The 18,145-nt window shown below is 42.0% G+C and overlaps 1 protein-coding gene and 1 long non-coding RNA gene across 5 annotated transcripts in view; one reads left to right on the forward strand and one right to left on the reverse strand.

Annotated features, from left to right (window-relative positions):
* AGPAT3 (1-acylglycerol-3-phosphate O-acyltransferase 3) overlaps positions 1-18,145 on the forward strand; it is a 95,346-nt gene that overhangs the window by 52,481 nt on the left and 24,720 nt on the right. The window lies entirely within an intron of this gene.
* Positions 4,596-16,408, reverse strand: LOC135317089 (uncharacterized). 2 transcript variants are annotated; one of them, XR_010376202.1, is made up of 4 exons: positions 15,961-16,408; positions 15,431-15,547; positions 13,175-13,373; positions 4,596-10,015 (listed from the first exon to the last, which is right to left on the reverse strand). It is a non-coding gene; the product is annotated as an uncharacterized LOC135317089 (long non-coding RNA). The 2 variants fall into 2 exon arrangements; XR_010376206.1 differs by lacking the exon at positions 15,431-15,547.

Genomic DNA, 18,145 nt, shown 5'->3' on the forward strand with positions numbered 1-18,145 from the left:
GGGTTTTTTTGCATAATTTTCCATCCAGAAAGCAATGTATATCATCCTTCTTATAACACTTACCTCAGATGGTCGGAGATGAGACTTTTTTATTTATCCTTTATTTTGCATCCCTGCTTTAACAAGTAGGGAAATTGTGCCACAAAGCATTTTCCAGATTCACACAATCTATCTAGGAGATGGGTCCCTAGGTTTCACAGTTTGGTGCGTAGATGCACTTACAGTCCTGAAATTTCTTTTGTAGTTTATTTTTATCTGTATACAAAGGATGAATTCCCACTTGCCTTGAAAATTCGACCACTTGGAGAGAAGAGGAACATTTTGTGTAGTCTTAGAGATGAGTAGACGCTATAGAGGTTTTTCTTAATCACCATAGACTAAGATTGGCAACATTATATAATTACATAACATTGATCTATTTTATACAATACAAGGGCCCTATTACTCAAATAATTTTGTACTAGTAGGGCTTCTGTTAGATAACTCCTTTTCTGTTTGTTATGTAAGGGGTGGTATTATAGAAGCACTGTTTGAATACCAGCACTATAATTTTAGAATTGCTTTTATAATAGAAATACCAAGTAAGCCTTGCTCCATATATAGGCAATTATTGCAATATACTAATTAATTTTTTTTTCAAATGAAGCCTCTTGATAATTGCCACTTTGGTTTTGGATTTTATTTACAAAATCCTGAGGCCGTCCTGTCCCCAGTCATATTCCATTATATGCATTTTCTGTAATGAATATTGTGCACTGGGGAAATATTGATCAGCAGTCCTGGAAACTGGTGATTGAGCTTCACCTGTAAAAACATTGCAAGTGCTGGTTTACAGACTCTGCATGTCTGAAGCCCTCCTGTCATTTTTGAAGTACACGTGTGTTTGTCTCTCGGGTTTTGGGGGTTATTTTAATATAATTTTATTTCTGTAATTGAGAACAGAAACATTGTGAGCAGTCTCAAAATGAGATTGGGGAACACAATCGGTAAAAATTCCTTTGGAGCCCAGAAAAACTGATTATTTGCAAGTAAGCAATTTATTTGCAAGCTATCTCCTTCACTGACAAAGATGTAGATAGTAGTAAGACTTTTATCTGTCTGGTTGCTTGAGAAATGCAGTTGAGCTACAGGTGAGGTTAGAAAAGGTTTTACAATAGACCTGGACTTCACGCAGGATAGAAGAGGCCAGGAGGACCTATTGACTGGGTGCGTAGAGAGCACCCAAAATTTTCCTTTAATTCATGAGTGCTGTGATGCTTCTGTCCTTGTTGAGAAGTTGGTTTCCACAGGACCCTATTCACCACACTTCCTGGAGTATGTAGTATTTATTCTGTGTGTGCTTTTGAACTCGGAGACAGCTGCTTATATTCTTTATCCGCTCAGTCCCACCAAACTTCATGCCAGATCAAATTCCTATTTGGCTGTGATTTTTAAATTCACAGCCTCTTTTTTTCCTTTTTGGCCAAAGAGTTTGAAGTATTGTCTGTTTCTTTAATTGTAAAAGCTTCCTATTTATTGTATACTAAGTTTTTTTGTACTATCTCTTTCCACTTTCTTGAAATCTCCTAAAATCTCTGACTCCATTTACAGGGCAGCCAAGGGTTTAAGAGGAACGAACAGCATGCCATAGCTTTCTGTAGTGGTGTGCTGCTGCTGAAGTTTGGTCAGAAAATGGGGTGGGGGTGGGGGGGCTGTGACTACCACTTTAATTTTTTTTCTTTGGCATTTAAGCTAGGTTTTGTTTGGATTTTGTTTCTTCTTGTTTCTTTGAGAGTCCTAACTCTTACCAGGTGAGGCTCAGTTACACCAGTGAAAACTGTATGCGCACAAATGGCTGTGTTGGTGTAATGGTAGGTGGATGGGAATCACACTCTTTGGCCCGACTGTGTCCCTGTGCGGATGTGGCCTCAAGTCTTTCTTTCTCTGGACTGTCCAGATTATGGTGCAGAACAGCCAGATGGGCCCCTGAGCCTTCATCGCACTGGCAGCACCGAGTTCCTGCCACCTGGGTAGGGTGTAACTGCTGCCGCCTCTTTCCCCTCTAGGCTCTGGTATCTCCTGTTTGTTAACCAAGCTGCTGGAGTGTGCCTGCTCTGTCTCAGGCTTCCCGAAAGCCCTGAATTTGTGGCAGGGATGAGAGAGAGAGAAAATATTGTCATCTTTAGTTGGGTAGAGCTCTCTTCTGAGACCCGCAGAGAAAGGGTAAGGGCGATGGAGTCCCAAGGCCCCCTCCAAGCAAAGCACGTGGGTGCCTGCTCTCTGGCTGGCTGCAGAGTCCCTTTCTTTAGTCTGTACAGTTAAAAGATGTCCCTTCATTGCGCCTCGAAGGCCGGCGGTCCTTCTGCCCTGCAAGAACTGCACTCTGGTTGCAGACCAACCCCCTTCTCTGCCATGATGTTCTCTCAAGCCTTGTGTTGGCTCTTCATGGAGAAGAGAGGCTTTGATGGGGCGGGACGTTCCTTGGTTAAAAATGTATATTTTATTAAAATCTTTTGTCAGCTCTTGAAGCGTGAAGCAGCAGTGCTGAACATACGTACCTCACCACCCGAGCGAATACAGTTGATTGTAGCCTGGTAATTTGCTGTAAGAAGATTATCGGATTAGAGCAAAAGCTTGGTTTGTCAGCAACACCACCTGACAGTAATAATAATTGAGAAGTATTACCTATTTTAAATATTAGTCTGCTTATGCCCCAATTATACCTTCATTCTTGAGGTAAGAGGGTTTTTTTTAGTTTGGTGTTTTACGAAGCCATGTAACGAAGAGGACACCCAGCTTTTTTTTTTTCCCTGCTGCTGAGCAGGCAGTTTTAGTAGCTGCCGCGCTTCCAGATTTACCTCGATGTGCTTTTGTCATCATAATCCCTCCTCCATGTCAAGACTGATTTGTTTTCCTAGCCAAGACTCACGTAGTCCATTTTTGCCGTTCTGTTTCTCCTCCTCCTGTTTTTGGTTTTATTATCAGTAACTAATTGGAAAGATGTTGGTAAGCCAGTCAGGTATATGCTTGCTAGCTGGAATCTGCACTACGCTCATCGCCCTTGCTTTAGCCTATTACTTGTACTGGTAAGTTGGGATTTTGCACTGCAACTACAGTGGTGGCTTGTCCTTTAAAATGCTTTCTTGGGCTGGGCTGGAGAGCGGTGGTCCTTTTGAAGTGTTCTTGAAGCTGATGTACTTACTAATATGTGGCTGGGGTAGATACCTTCCTTGACATGTGCCGGTACCCTCTTTATTTGTCATGGGACTCAGTTTTGCTGTTGTTGGAGTTTTTTGTATGTTTTTATTCAGCTGAGAGCATAGTAGGTAAGGATGCCATAGCACACATTGGGTAAGGTGGCTATGGTGTCTTTCCAGTTTGTTGTGAGAGTCTTTTAAAACTTCTTTTGCTCTTATTTTGCGCTCTTGCTTCAGCATTCGCATGGCTGTCTCTCTTGGCATAAAACTTGGAAATCAGGCTGCAACAGGCTGATAGTGCTTTAGGGTGTTTTTGGGGCACCCCTGTCTTCAGGACTTGAAAAGAAATGTTTCACGCAGGTGCAAATTAAGGATTGCCCTAGTTTCCCCCCCCACCCCCCCCACCCCCCCCCACCCCCCCCACCAGGAGATCAGCAGGTTGCTTCCCCTTGGGGGTGAGCTGGGGCCCAGGAGGGTGATGACATGGAGCCCAGGTGTACCTGGGTTTTTCGCTGCCCTGGAGGAGCATGCAGTGATGGGCCTGCCTGGGTTTGGGAAAAGTAAGGGCTGTGCAGGGCTGCGGAGATTTCTGGGCTAGCTTTATTGCTGTGTGTCTCTATGTATGTCCAAGGCTTTCAGCCAAAATAAATTTTGGAACTTCTTAGAGCTGCGTCTGGGGCAAATAACAACTTTTTAAAACCCGAGCGCAACCTGTTGACTAGTTTTAGTGGAAAAATTACATGTCACTTCAGCTGTAAAAGAAAAAGCCTGCTGGAGTTGTAATTAATATGGCCACGACTGGAATACTTTCCAAGGGGTGTGATGTTGCTGAGAACGAGTCTCTAGCATAACATGTGGGTTCTTTTGTTTGTTTGTTTTATAAGGCGATGAAGAGACAAATAAATGAAAATCTCTTGGGCGATCTTCTTGGCTTTGTTTTTGCCAAGTAATTCCTCCAGGCAGTTGTGCATATGCTATTTACAAGCCTGCAATCCTGTGTGTGTATGCACACACTTGTAATATTAATGAGTTTGTTTACGTTTAAGCTTTACAGTGAATCTCTGCAGATATGTAGAGTGTGGCAGCTCAAATTAAAATGTGTGTGATTACTAGCCTCTCTTGTCCTCAAAATGTTCAAGAAAACGGGGCATATGTAAGTGACTTTACAGTTTTAATATTAACAAACAGGAAATACAGAGCTTAAGGATGTTAACAGCTGTCTAAATGTTTGGGGTTTTGGTTTTGTTTTTTTTTTAACCAAAGAAAATACATGTGTTAGGAGTGTATATATATGAACACAGTGTAGTTTTCAAATAATTCTGCTTGACTTGAATCAATACTAGGGTGTAGTTTATGCATCTGATATTAGTTATGCTTTTGTATTGATATAAATTTGTGTGCATGTTATACATAGGCATGGCATGTACATCTTTTTTGTAAGTCTTATTTTTAATCCCCTATTTTCTTCACTCTTAAAATTCTTGACTTGAATCCAGGTCAGATCTAGTTTGCAGGAGAGATTACAATTCTACACACAGCAGGAATTAACTGGTATTAGGTCAGATCCTCTTCTCCAACAACCTCAAGGTTCAGGAGAAAATGAATGACATCATCTATTTGTGAAAAGAAAGCTCATTCAAACCTCTCTGATTAGATATGGATGAGACCTAATGCAAGTACCTTACTGTGGTTTTTTGGCTTTGTTGTTTCAGGTTTTTTTAACTCTTTAATTTGTTGATGCTTGAAGAAAGCTGACTTTGGTAAATATTTTAGGTTTGGTTGTTTGTTGTTTATTTTTTTTTAATATAAATCTGCTCTGCAGGAAGTAACCAGAAAGACTAATTTTTAAATTTTTATTGATTTTTTCTTAAATATGTTGGTTAGGCTGTTGCAATTCCCTTAGAATATTCTCAGACAGAGCTGAGGTGATTAAGATCAGAGATCACCTGTTCAGCAGGGAATCAACTTTGCGTATTGAGAGATTAACCAGGTTTTTTCTGTAATTCCATCCATGATCTTTTGCTTCTCCTGGATTGGAGCACCCTTATTAGCTTGCTGGACAGGATGTATTTTGGTCACCTTCTGGGCTAAATTTAGTTTGTACTCTCTAAGGAATTCATCTGAGGAAGTGATGAGTCTTTGTTCCTCTGGGATTTATGTGGCACCCTGCAGGCCTGGGGCTGGCTCCCTTGCAGCGTGTCTGATGCAAGAACACCACCAACCTCAGAAACAACCTAGGAAATCCAGCATGCCCCTTCCATACCCAAAAATGAAAGAAAAAGTTGTAGGTTTTTGTTTTTTTTTTTTTTTAAAAGCGTTGCTCAGATAGGTGAAGGCTGGTGCTCAGGCAGCAAAGATGTGTGAGGGACCATCACAGTAGCAGTCTCCTGAAATTACAGGCAGCTTTATAAGAAATAGTCATGGGGGCTCATATGCATCTACCAATCTATGTCGCCACGCATAGGCTCGTTCTGATATCAGGTATGAATGCTTTACAAGAGATACTGCAGCAATCGAGTGTTTAACCTGTAGTGCAAAACTGAAGTCCACCAAAATTATAAGAGCATAAGACACATTTTATTCTTTGGTCAGTCTTTACTGCCTCAGTGAGTTTGGTGAAAGTCTCCCCACAACATGAGACCCTAAAAGAACTGTCCTTTTTCACCAATCAGCAAACTTAGCACATAACAGATTTATCATTCTGTGCATGCTTGTCATCACTTAATATGTAGGATAAATGCATAAGAATCCACTGCTCTAATTTTTTGTGGTTTTTAATTGACCTATTCCAAGCTACAAAATGTGTGAAACAAATGCCTTTTCCTTTCTTTTTCCCCTGTTGCCAGATTTGCCCTTTTAAGTTTCAGCCTCTGGCCACCAAAGGAACCCAAAATACTAATGTGTACTTAGTCTGATTAATTGTTGTCATTTTTATTAGAATTTAAGGTAATTTAAGTCGGTGGTCTTAACACATTCCTAACCCTGCCTTGTAGATTGAGTGATGTGTTGGCACACCTCAACTTGTCATGAATGTTTTGATTTTGTTAATGCGCTTTGAGTTAAGAGCAAAATAATTCAGATCATACAGGTTTTGCTACTGTTGTATTTTGTACTGCAATAGTTTAACATTTTTTCTTTACACAGATTGAGAGAGGGGACGCCTATGCTAGACTTTTATGTATATTAAAGCAGTTCTAATGAGCTGTGTAATTTCACTGCCGGTTTATTTTATTTGCTTATTGACTGTAATTGCTCTTTGCCTTCTGGGTTTCAGGTGTTTGAAGCAAGTTTAGCACATGATCTCTAATAATGTCTATCTTCACTTGGATTTTACTAGCATTTCCCATCATTGTATTTTTGGAGTCAAAGCTTTGTCTGTTATTTTAGGCAGAATAACCTGGAGATTCCGAATTTGTACGCACCAGAGGGGAGATTTGAGCACAGCAGGGGCAGGTCGTTTCTGTGTTGGTGGGGAGCCCAGTGCCGCTGGCCGTGGGGATGGGTAAGAGCTCTGGGAAGTACTGCAGTGTAAATGCTAAACCGGTCAAACATGAGCTTTAAGCCCTGCTCCTGTCAAGTTAGTGTTTGGTTTATGTTTTTCTTCAGAGTAGCACTACAAAAGACTGCCTGGTGACTGCCTATTAGAATATTATTTTAAAGAAAGATTGACTTTCGAAGGAGATAAATAGGGAAAGATGAGTATCCAGGTTGGCCATGAGTGTTCCTGCATCAGTTCTCCAGCCCTGAAAGGTGAGGCAGAGCAGACGAAGAGCACTGCTCGCTGGTGGGCCCTGCCATCTCTGCTGGCTGAAGGGGAGAGAGGACACTCAAGGGTGGGAGACTCTTGGGAGAGATTTTAAAAATGTCTCATTTATACTTCGCATATTATTCACCTATTAAAATGCTAGTCCACTTCACTGATGCTTTCTCAAAATGGCAGGGGAGAGGAGCATTATGCGTTGGCTGGCACGTTCTCTGTCAGGCCTGTGGAGTGCAGCTCTCTGCACCACCATTAAGGGAGGCTGAGGAAGAATGGGCAGAGGAAGAACAGGCCCGAGCCTGTTAGAGGAGCGGTTCAGTTTTCTGGGTGCGTCTGTACAGATAACCACTTGACACTCAAAGCACCACATGATATATTTCTGGATAACATCTGTTATCTGTGGATAATGTGCCCATAGTCTATGGGCTGCTGTGCTTGAAATATTGCCATGTTGGTGTAAAAGCTCTGCTGCTTTATTTAGGCAGCTTAAACTGAAGTACTGAGAAGATAGGTGTCCTACATTGACTGCATAGTTGACTATGAGATTAAGCGCCCAGAGATTAAAACAGCCAATGTCTTCCTAACACACCTGTAGCAACAAACCATGCAATTTTAAGAGTGTAGAGTATTCAAGTAAGTTAGAAGTTTGCAGAGAAGTTGAAGCTTTGAGCAGTGTTCTCAATGTGGATTTCAGGGTGGTTTTTTTCTGTGCTGCTCATGGATCTGCAAACATGGAAATCTTGAATATCTAAAAACTCATTACCCAAAGAATTTTGTGACCATGCCCATGTGTATAAACAATGAGTTTATCCGGGCTAACATGGCATTGCTGTGTATTTAAATTTGATGACCTGAAGAGGCTGAGCTTGGCAGATTTTCATAATGCTTTGCTATGGAAATAAAAATTAGTGTTGGCTGTTCAAATACATCTGTGTCCCTCTCCTCAGCGATATGTTTTGAACCCGTTGAGGGGTTTCCAGCCATGCTTCACTGGCTGGTGGCAGCGAGGGTGTTTCCAAAATAACCAGAACCCTACAAGTTTCATGGAGGTAGCCAGGGAGAGGAGAAAGGGGCTGCTAAGAGCCTCACTTTAGGGAAATGTTATGACATAAAGTTGGGTGTTCTTCTCTACGTGGACGTGAGCTTGTAAAAGTGTCTGTCAGCACTAAAATACAAGTTTTTAGGGAACCAGGCTTCCTTCTACTAATCAAGCTCTTCTCTGCAACTGGAGCAATCATTATGCATGAACTAAATGAAGATTTCTATGTATTGGTCAGAGTTGGAGCTTAGGAAAAATGTGAGATATTAAAGGCTGGAGGAAAGACTGGAAAAGCAGCTGTTAACACTGCAGAGACTATTTTTTACTCTTGAACACAAAACATGTTGACCTGAGGGACTTTGCGGATCATGCCCCTTGCAGTGGTTGCTCTGCCACAGACCTCTAGTCTGGAGAGGCAGGCACTGTTCCTGTTTCACTGGGGATGTGCAACAGTGCAGTTCTCCAGGCACTTGGTCCCCAGTGGCTGATTTGGTTGCCCCTTGCAAACAAATGATGTCAGACTGTGATGTGAAAGAGATGTGACTTAACACTCTGAAATTTGGAAGATACAGTGAGAGAGATCCGTCATTTTAATGCTAGCAAAGAGATTAAGAGTAGCGAAACAAATGCTCTAAGTAATACTTAAACTTGCATCTGTCTTAAAAATTATGAACTTGCTTTAAACCAAATCTTGGATTTGCAGAGCTGGTAGAGGAGAAAATGAATCTGTGGCTGAGTTACCTGATAGGGCATGTCTGTACTGCAGCTGTGATGTGATTAATTTTAAAGGAGGGGTGAAATGCTTGTAAGAGTAGCCATGGCAACATAAGGCTCACTGCAGGCTGCAAAAACCACCTGGGAAGTCGAGTGAAAACTCAGGCAGTTTGGTCTTAATTACTGTTGCTCAAAGTGCATTGCCTTACCTTCCTGTAGAGCTCACTTGATGACATTTCAAGAAGGAGGGAGTTCTCAGAATGGTTTCCCATGGTCAAACATGAGGTCTCGGCATCCTTTTTTCTATGGAGATTGTAATTGTGGGCTTGTAATTTTACAACATTCATTATAAAAATAAAAAAAATAGAAGAATATAGTAGGGTGGGACCTCTGGAGTGTGCCATTTGAGTTTGAGATGGCTTTCAGCAGGGTTTATTTCACAAATAGGTTGGGTTGCTCGGGGCTTTGTCCAGCTGGGTTTTGAAAATGTCCAAGGATGGAGCTTCCTCAGCCTCTCTGGAAAGCTTGTTCCAGTGCTGAACCACTGTCTGTATGTTGTTGACACAGTTAGCAGTAATACAAATAGGCATCATATTTTAATGTCAGAAAGAAAGAAAGGAAGCCCTGGTGAGGAGCAGGCTTTGCTGTTAAGTCCTTTCAGAAGAAGTTCTGGGAATGTGAAGGACTATTGTTACTGAGAAGTTTTTGATCTTCCCAATGTTTGTGTTTGGGCTTTGAGTTAGACCCTTGTGAGCTGTCAGTGGAGGGAGTGTGTGCCCTGGCAGGACTTGGCCCCTAATACAGAGAGTAGGTCTGTGATGGCTGTCCTGTATGTGCCCATGTTGATGACAGTGGATCTGCCCAGATCCAGTACTGTCTCTCTTTGCACTGGCCGTATTCAGGTAGTGCAGCCAGACAGATGGTGAACGGGTGAGAGAAGCTGTGTTGGTGGTTAGGCTTTGTGACATGACATCCCAAGATGACTTCATACACATCCAAAATTTGGGGAACTGAGATGCCATCTTATTAGTCTGTGTCCAAAGATGAGTGATAGGTCACCTTTTCTGGAGGCTGCTTCTTGGGAGAGGCCAGCTCACAATGCAGGACAAACATCTGAAGCTTGGTGGCCTTGAAACTGAAGTAAACCCAGAAGCAGCCCATGGCTTTTCTTTGTTGGTGGCCTTTTTGCCTGGAAAGGAGAGAATCAAAGCATATGCAGGTGTCCATGGTTTGGCCTTGTCTCTGAAGAGCTGATCCTGCATTTGGAGCCTGCCAGAGAAATGGGCACTATGAGCAGCTGGGGTCACTTTCCTTCTCCCGCTTGTCCTATAGAAATATATGTTAATTGGTAATTTTTCAAAGATTATTTCCCCCACATCACTGTCATGCATGTATTCTGTTTGTTTTCACACAGTCTGATTTATTTATAAAATTAGAACCTGAAAGCAAAATTTTGAGATGTGTAGCAAAGATCATAAAGTGCTCACAGGACCTGTCATCCAGGGAAAGATTGAGGAGACTAATTGGGTGTGTATATGGGAGTAAGTAAGATGACAAAAATGCCGTCAAGGTTGTACGTATCAAGAATGCATTAACACAGAGGACAGGGAGAAGCTTTGCAGAGAAAACTAACTAGAAATAATAGTATGAAATATCAGGAAAAAAAAATGTTGTTCTTAAAATATGACAGCTCTTGTTCAAAATTTTTTTTAGCAGAACACACAACTGAGGAAGTGGCTTGTAATGACAGAAAATTGATGAGGACTTGAGTTCTTGAGAAATTACTGTAAAAATAAAACTTGCAAACCATTAGGATACTATTTTGTATCTTGTGTTCAGAAATAGCATCAAATGTGCTTTACTAAATAGACCATCTTTCTACTTGATACACATATTGCCATGGCAAGGGGAAAACTAACAACAAAACCTCTGTTGTTCTCGAGAGATCAATAATAGAAGCTATGCTTCTGAAAATAGACGATTACATGGAGAAGGAGACAAGATAAGTCAGGGATATTTCAGGTTTACTATTCTCTTGATGTGTCTGAGAAATTTTTGGATTGACCAGTGATTGCTTTGCTCGTCCACTGGGATCAGATCTGGTGGAAGGAAGCTGATGCACAGGGCAGAGCTGAAGAGAGCTGCACTGATATGACGTGTGTGTGCATGTGGATGCGGCTTCCTTCCTGCACCCAGTGAGTTAGGAAACAAATAGCCCAGTTCAGAGTTTTTTTCTGGCGTTTAGTAGGCTCCTCCTGCCTGACTAAATCAAAGTGTTGTAGTGGTGACATTAACTATGTCTCTGAGGTATGGTAGAAGCTAGCTATCAGGTTGATGTCAGAATACCAGATTGTCACTTTATTCTGTGGATTCAGCAAGTAGGGGGAAAAACTGAAGTGACGAGGATTTCTTTGGACGTATAAATAACTCCTGTAGTTACGTGTAGCAAGTGGAGGGAAATAACATGCTAAATACACTGGCACGGAGGTGGAGAGCGATGGATGGAAGACTTGTTCACACTGTGAATTCAAACACAGGGGTTGCAGGGGGGGAACATGGTCTGGTGGTGATCTCTGCTCCCCTGTGCTGCCTTGTTCCTGTACTCCAACTTAGTCTCTCAGCTCTTCGCCTATCTGCATTTCAAGACTGCTATCTTCCCCTTCCTTTTAGCTCCCTGAGCCACTTGCAAATCAGGTTTGGGCATCCTTCCTGCCCTTGACTCCATAGGAATGCTGGGAAGCTGCTGTTTTGAGGGAGGTTTGTGCTCTCCCTGCATAGTGCTTGGACTGAACTTGCCATTGACCTCGGCAGTGGCAGTACCATGCGTTAGGCTTTCTGTTTTGTGGTTGCATGGCTCATTTTGGAAAACGTCTCTTCATTCAAGGGAGAGACTCCAAGGGACAGCTGGGAGCTGTGCACTTTTGTCATTGAGGAAATCATACACTGATCAGGCAATGTTTGCCGAAAGATGCCTTTTTATACAATATTTAACTTGTACTTCTCTAGACCCTTTGCTGTTCTCTTTAGAGTGCTGGATTACTGGTGTTATGAAATGTATTTGGTTCATCTAGAAAAAAATCCTAGTATTTTTAAAGAAATCACTTACCGTGGCTAGTTACTTTGTTATTTGCCACTTCAGCTAGCTACTAGTTGGCTAGTGCTCTGGGTACTTGCTGTCAGCAAACCCCTCTCTTTGATGAGGATGGAGGCACTCTGAAATTTTTAGCAACTTAGGAGTTGTACAATCAGTTGTACAAATCAGAGCAGGTGATTCAGGAAGGGGTGCCCAGCAAATTTTCTGTCACATAGTAAAACCCTGCATTGAAATACAGAAATACTGAAGTTTCTCACTGAAATAGTTGTGTCTTAACTTGTTGGGTTTTCTTCTTTAAACAAACAAAACTTTTTAAACCTGATTAAACTTCAGATGTTGGGATCTAGTGAGAGACTTAATGACTAGATACAAAGAAGATGCTAATCTCAAGACAGAAAGTAGGAGTCAAGGTGATGACAAACCATTTAAGTGTGTTTTTCCCTGTAGCGTTCATTTAATGCTTAACAGTGCCACTGTCAGCATCCAGACATAAATCTGACCAAACCCTGTTTTATGGTACCAATTGTAATTGTAGTAGCTTCAGACTTTTGTATTAGTAAAAATGAATTTTCACCTGTGCAGGCACGCTATCTGGCTTAATAACTTCAGAAAGAATGAGAGGTTTTGTAGGGATATTGAAATACTCTGAAAATCCACTCTGGACAGTATTCTTCTCACTAAAGAGAGTAGCCACAGCTGGAACATCTTTACTTTAAGAACAGAAGCCTACTATAAAGGGAAAAAACAAGATGTAAGTACCGGGGAAAGTTTGGCCCCATTTGAAATTGAGACCTCATTTTCTTCCACCTGTTTTTTATTCTGAGATTGCAAGAGGCTCTCTCCTTTTTCAACTCCCAGTCGGGCCTTCAACTTTGAATGAACTAGTAGAAACGAAGAACATAGTCTCGCTACACCTGCTAGCTCTATCAAAACCAGAAGTAATTGGGGCAAAAAGTCTTTCTTCACAAGAGGAATTAAAAATGCTTACATTTGGAGGGAAAATGTCACTGTCAGCGTTTGCTCCATAGGAAAGGCTGAAAATAATAGAACTACTAAATGCAGAGTGTGATTTGCTGGTGGTTAAATCTTTACTTGACCTCTGGTCAGGTGGGGCAAAAGTCCTGAGCTCTTCAACATGACAAAAGTGCCACTTTCTTCAGCTATATTGAGAACTCATTGAGACAACTTATAGCTTCAGCTACTTCTGTGGTTAATTACATGTTTGTAAGAGATTATATAGTAAGTTTTGGTCTCAATCCTTCATAATTTCAAGCAACCTGAGTGTGTTTCATTTTTAAAAATCATTATTAATACTAATTTTAAAACCAAACTAAAAACCTGGCTTGTATGTCTGTCTCACAATATGTACATATGTTGTTGCTTTTGCACACCTTCACATAAACTGGAGAGGGAGTTTGCAGATCTGAGGCTGGGGCCAGTTTGGGTGCGAGGCAGGCTTCTGCACTTCGGGCCCTGCTCTCCCAAGCCCCTCCTGGCCCATCACAGCTGTGAGAACTGTGTCAGCACCCAGGATGGACAGTGCAGCAGTGCTCCCCAATATTCAAGGTGTTTGTGAAGCAAAATGGTAACCTGCAGAGAGAGCAAAAGTAGGAGGAACGAAAGATTTATCACAGATACATTTTCTATAGCCTTTGTGAAGTTAAATGCACGCCAGTTCAGTGCTGGGAAGACTTACTTTTTGTGTGTCCTTTGTGGGAAAAGAGTATATAAACTGTTCATTCTAACTTTCCTATTGGTCTGTATTTAATAATCTATGTTTTGGCTGAATAGGAAAATTCAACTCGCATCAATTACCTTTGTGGAGAGGGAAGAAACTTGATATTCTTGCCACATTGACTGAAAAAAGGGGATTCATGCTTCTGTCAAACTGCAAATTTTATCACACATCTGTGGGATCTTAGATACTCTGTAGCAATCGCATAGGTGTGTTAACTGCAGTGGGATGGAATAAATAATGAGCTGACTTGAGAAGAACATTGATTATGGCCACCCCAGCCTTTTGACGTTACTTGTAAATTGTGGAGTCCCCTGGTTTCCACTTCCCACCCTGTCTCTGACTATAATGCTAATTTTCTATGGACTATTTCTTTCCAAATACTAGCATAACTACTGGGTTAAAATGAAATTCTATCAGACCTACGACTGCTATCCTAGAAATTGCTGGTATGTCCTCTGCGTGTTATATACATGTAATTTTTAATATATATACACACACATATACACTTTATGTATTTATATGTGATTATATTTTTATGTATAATTTTATATATCTAGTATTTAAGATATAAATTTTATTATTTGATTTAAAAATATATTAAAAATAAATCAGCAAAGTGTTTTTCAAAACAATGCCCATGTGGAATTTTGCCCTACTGTACTGAGACCTGCTGGTAGCTGAGTAGTGTTGTTTGGGGGTGCCAGTACAGTGTTCACCCACCAAATCTACGAAACCTCCAGCACATGCATAGTGTGAGCCATAAACCTGGCTAAAACAGGTCATCCCTTCCATCCCCTTCCTTCCAGTGAGAAGCATGTTGCTTCCTGCTCCCCTGCCCAGAGGTGTGGGGTAGTCTGTCATGGGGAAAATGGAGGTTTTCTAGCCCCGTCTGCAGGAGTGGTTGTGTGTATTTTAGTTGCTTAATCCTGCTGCTGCACAGTGGAGGAGTATTCTATATCCTTTCCTTTCTGTGAGAGAGGGAGGTCACTCAGCTCCTCCTGAGGCTTAAGGAGAGGTGGCAGTGGGGGAGTTAGAGCAGATCTCTGGACAGCTGTGGGCTGTTGCCCCACTCTGTCCACCCTCCACTTTGGCCAGCTGAGACCCAGAAATCTTAAAGCCACATCAGAATGGTGCTACGCACAAACTAGTAAGTCACAGCTTAGCAGCAGAGAGCATGAGCAACACAAGCAAGCGGGCAATCGACAGGTACCTTCAGGGATGTGCTTTACATCTGCAACATCCTAAAGGTGTATGCAGTCATTAAGGAAAAGGTTTCCCATGCCTGCAGTGTAACTTTGGGGGTAAGTCAGAAGCATGCAGATACCATGGTTATTAGAGGTTTGGTGGCTTATTTTCCATGACAAGCATTCAAAATTGCTTAAATGTGTTGTGGTACCAGTGGCGATTTTGTTCATTGCAAGTGCAATGGTTCAATGATGTGTGAGCTGCTGCCGGGCTATGCAGTAACCTCCATCTAGCTGTTGCCTCTCACAAGTATCTGTTCCCTTGCATATAGGGGTAAACAGATTCACAGTGTTTACCAAAGGTGCTGCTGAAGTCCTTTCTTAGATATCACTGATGGAGTATGCCTGGCTGGGAAAAGAAAGGGAGCATTTAGCACCAAGAGCATCCCAGGACTGCTTGGCAGGAATTGCATCCCAGTATTGCCTGTCATCTGCCACGCCTGAAATTGGGTAGGACACCCTGCTGTTGCACTCAAAGTGAAAGTGCAGAGAGCAGGTAGCAGGGCAGAAGATATTTGGCTGTCCTTTAGAGAACTGGAGTGGGCCTGTTAGACCCACTGGAGTGTGCTGAGTTCTCTAAGAACTTCTCCCAGTCTGCTTTTGGTCACAAAGCCTGTGCAAGCTGGAAACTTGACAGCATTTTTCAGGTTTTGGGGTTGACATACAAACTGAACGCCAGATGGGCTGGTAATGCCTCTAATGCTGTACACAGTGGCTGAATGGCATAAATCCACTGTGGCACCCAGTGGGACTCTTGCACAGGCCTGGGAAGTTGCTGGCGTCTGTAATGAAATAAGGACAGTATAACATGAGGGAAGGAATAGGGAACTGGGGAGCTAGCAAGGATTAGCATCCTGCTTCTCCCTTGAAGGAGTTTTATCTGAAGTGGTAAAGGGGGGAGAATAGCTGCCCCCAAACAAACAGAAAGAGCAGGAGTGAGGTTTACAAGCTCCCAAAAGAAGGAGCAAGACTGGCAGAAGGTGTTTGACAGCCATTTCTGAGTGAGTCACGCTTAACTGTCTGTCTGGAGCCACAAGGAATTTGCAAAACTGGATAATTGTTCCTATTTATTTCTTAAAATATACAGCATATGACAGTGTTCTAGCTCGTGCATTTCAGTGTAAAATGTCTTCCTGTGGGCTGGTATTTTCCCCTGGTTTTATCCCCATTTCTTTTAAATGGCAGTTTTGCTTACCTTTTCCCCCTTGGCGTAAGATCCAGGTCCATTTCTGCTGTGTCTTGCTGTGCCAACAGGCTGGTGTGAACACGGCTCCCCATTGCCCCTGCTCGATGGCTGATGTCTCTGCTCATGGCTGCATCAGGGAGGTTGACTTCTGTAATGCTGCAAAGAAAGGCAAACACACAGCCCTGTATGGCCCCCAGGAAGGGCAGTCAGCACTGGGGAGGGAGGTGGGACCCCTGTTGTGCTCTTGGGTTACTAGCACCCTTTAATGGGGAAGCTGGTGCATTAAAACATGCGCATTAACTTGTAGTTTCGCTTAGCTCTGCTGCAGTAAGGCTTACTCAAGTGAAATTTCTTTTTGGTTTAGGTGACCATAATTGAAAAGCTCTTATTTTTTTGTCCCTGGCAGTTAAATTTTCCCTTTTACATTAAAGATGACACCAGGAGTAATATGTGTCTACCTGCCTTTGGTTTTCAAAACGAGGCTAATTGTATGCCATGTAGATCAAGATAAGTTATGTTTGTGGGGTCTTCTCTTAAGCAAGCAGGTCAAAGAAGAAACTTGAGTTCAAATGGTTAGAGTCTGGTAAAGCTTTGTAATCAGTAATAGTCAAGTTTAGGGCAAAGTATACTAAAGTTGAGTTCTACAGCTCTCCCAAGTATCTCTTAAATATGCATATACCCACAAACCCCATCTGTATCTATGAGAAATGAGGCAAACTTGCAAAACTTGCAAATTATTATCTAATCTAAATTTAATATGCAATTAAGGTTTTGTAATTATAGCTTTAGGGGAAAAATAACTTTACGTGTTGTTTATACTGAAGCAAAAGTGCCAGACTGCAGACCAAACGATGACAAGTGGCGTGCGTGTATACAAGGGAGAAACAGCACACAAACACCTACAAGCAGTTGTAAATGACATACTATAATAGAAACTATCCTAAGTTTACTAAACCATAAGGCAATGTTTGCCTTCCTGAAATAAAAACAAGTTACACGCATGCACAACCAGGTTTTGAAGTAGAGGGACTCCTTCACTGGAAAGCTCAGTGGAGAATCCTGCAGTGTCTTGCAAGTACGGTGAGGCTGTTCTGTGGAAAAACTGATGTCAGCCTAGCTCAGTGATGCTCAGCCGTGATATCATCGAAATTGTCTGGGCTAGTTTTTACCCAGTGAACTCACGACAGAATCCCTCTAGTTTCCCTGTTGTGAACAGAAAATCCTAATGAAAATACCATTGTTCTCTTTGTTGATAGAGGTGCTTGCAGTGAGGGAGGTTTCTCAAGGGGTCCTGCTTCCTTGTGTTGGTTGCCTTGCATCCAGCAGATTTCTAAGCAGGTCAGGATTCATTTCTATTATCTGATCCATTTGTTTAGGTAGAGGCCGAGTTAACTGAGTGTGTATGATGAGGAGAAATTGAATTTGTGCACACTTGATCTCTTTTTTTTTTTTTTGTATGTGCCGAGTGCGATGAAAGGAAATGGTTGAAAGTAAATGTGGAAAATAGCCATTTTAATATTGCTTGTGTTTTCAGCTGTAATATTGTAGCAACATTAGAAAAATATAATCTCATCTCTAGCAGAGGCATAAGCACAGTGCTCTCGGCAGCTGGTGAGGAGGCTTAATCATGTCACTAACACTTCGTTTAGGGTGGGGAAGAGGGAAAACCGCCCCTCAAGTGCCGTGATATGTAGTATCAAGAGCTGTTTTATCCCCTTCTGGCTCCATCAAGTTGTTTGAATGTTTTTCTTTGCTTTGTTTACAGATCCTGTGGTCTTTTATCTACAAAATACAAGTTAAACAACTGCTTATCTTTACTTTTTTTTTCTTTTTAGAGCAACCCATATCTTGATAGGAAGCTGCCCCACATTTTAAAAGCAGGAAGTAGCGCTGGGGCTGAAGTCCTGCTGGGGTATGGACCTCTTATGGGTGCTCTTCACAGGGCAGTGGGGGGGGTGTTGCCGTGGCAGGAGCTGCTCTGAGCACATAAAGGCCTCCCCACAGTGGGGCTATGCCCTAATGTGGCATTTGTGGGGTGAAGGAATAACTTTCTGTGGTCACTCCCCAATGGGGGTCACTGGTACACATAAACTATTCACGTATGCATTTTCTTTTGTAACTTACTCTCTCCTAAAGTTTAATTGGTGAACTTATAGTCTTGTAATAATAAAATTAAAGATTTATAGAGTGGAGG

This window comes from Phalacrocorax carbo, chromosome 1, assembly GCF_963921805.1.
Source record: "Phalacrocorax carbo chromosome 1, bPhaCar2.1, whole genome shotgun sequence".
NCBI classification, from domain to species: Eukaryota; Metazoa; Chordata; class Aves; order Suliformes; family Phalacrocoracidae; genus Phalacrocorax; species Phalacrocorax carbo.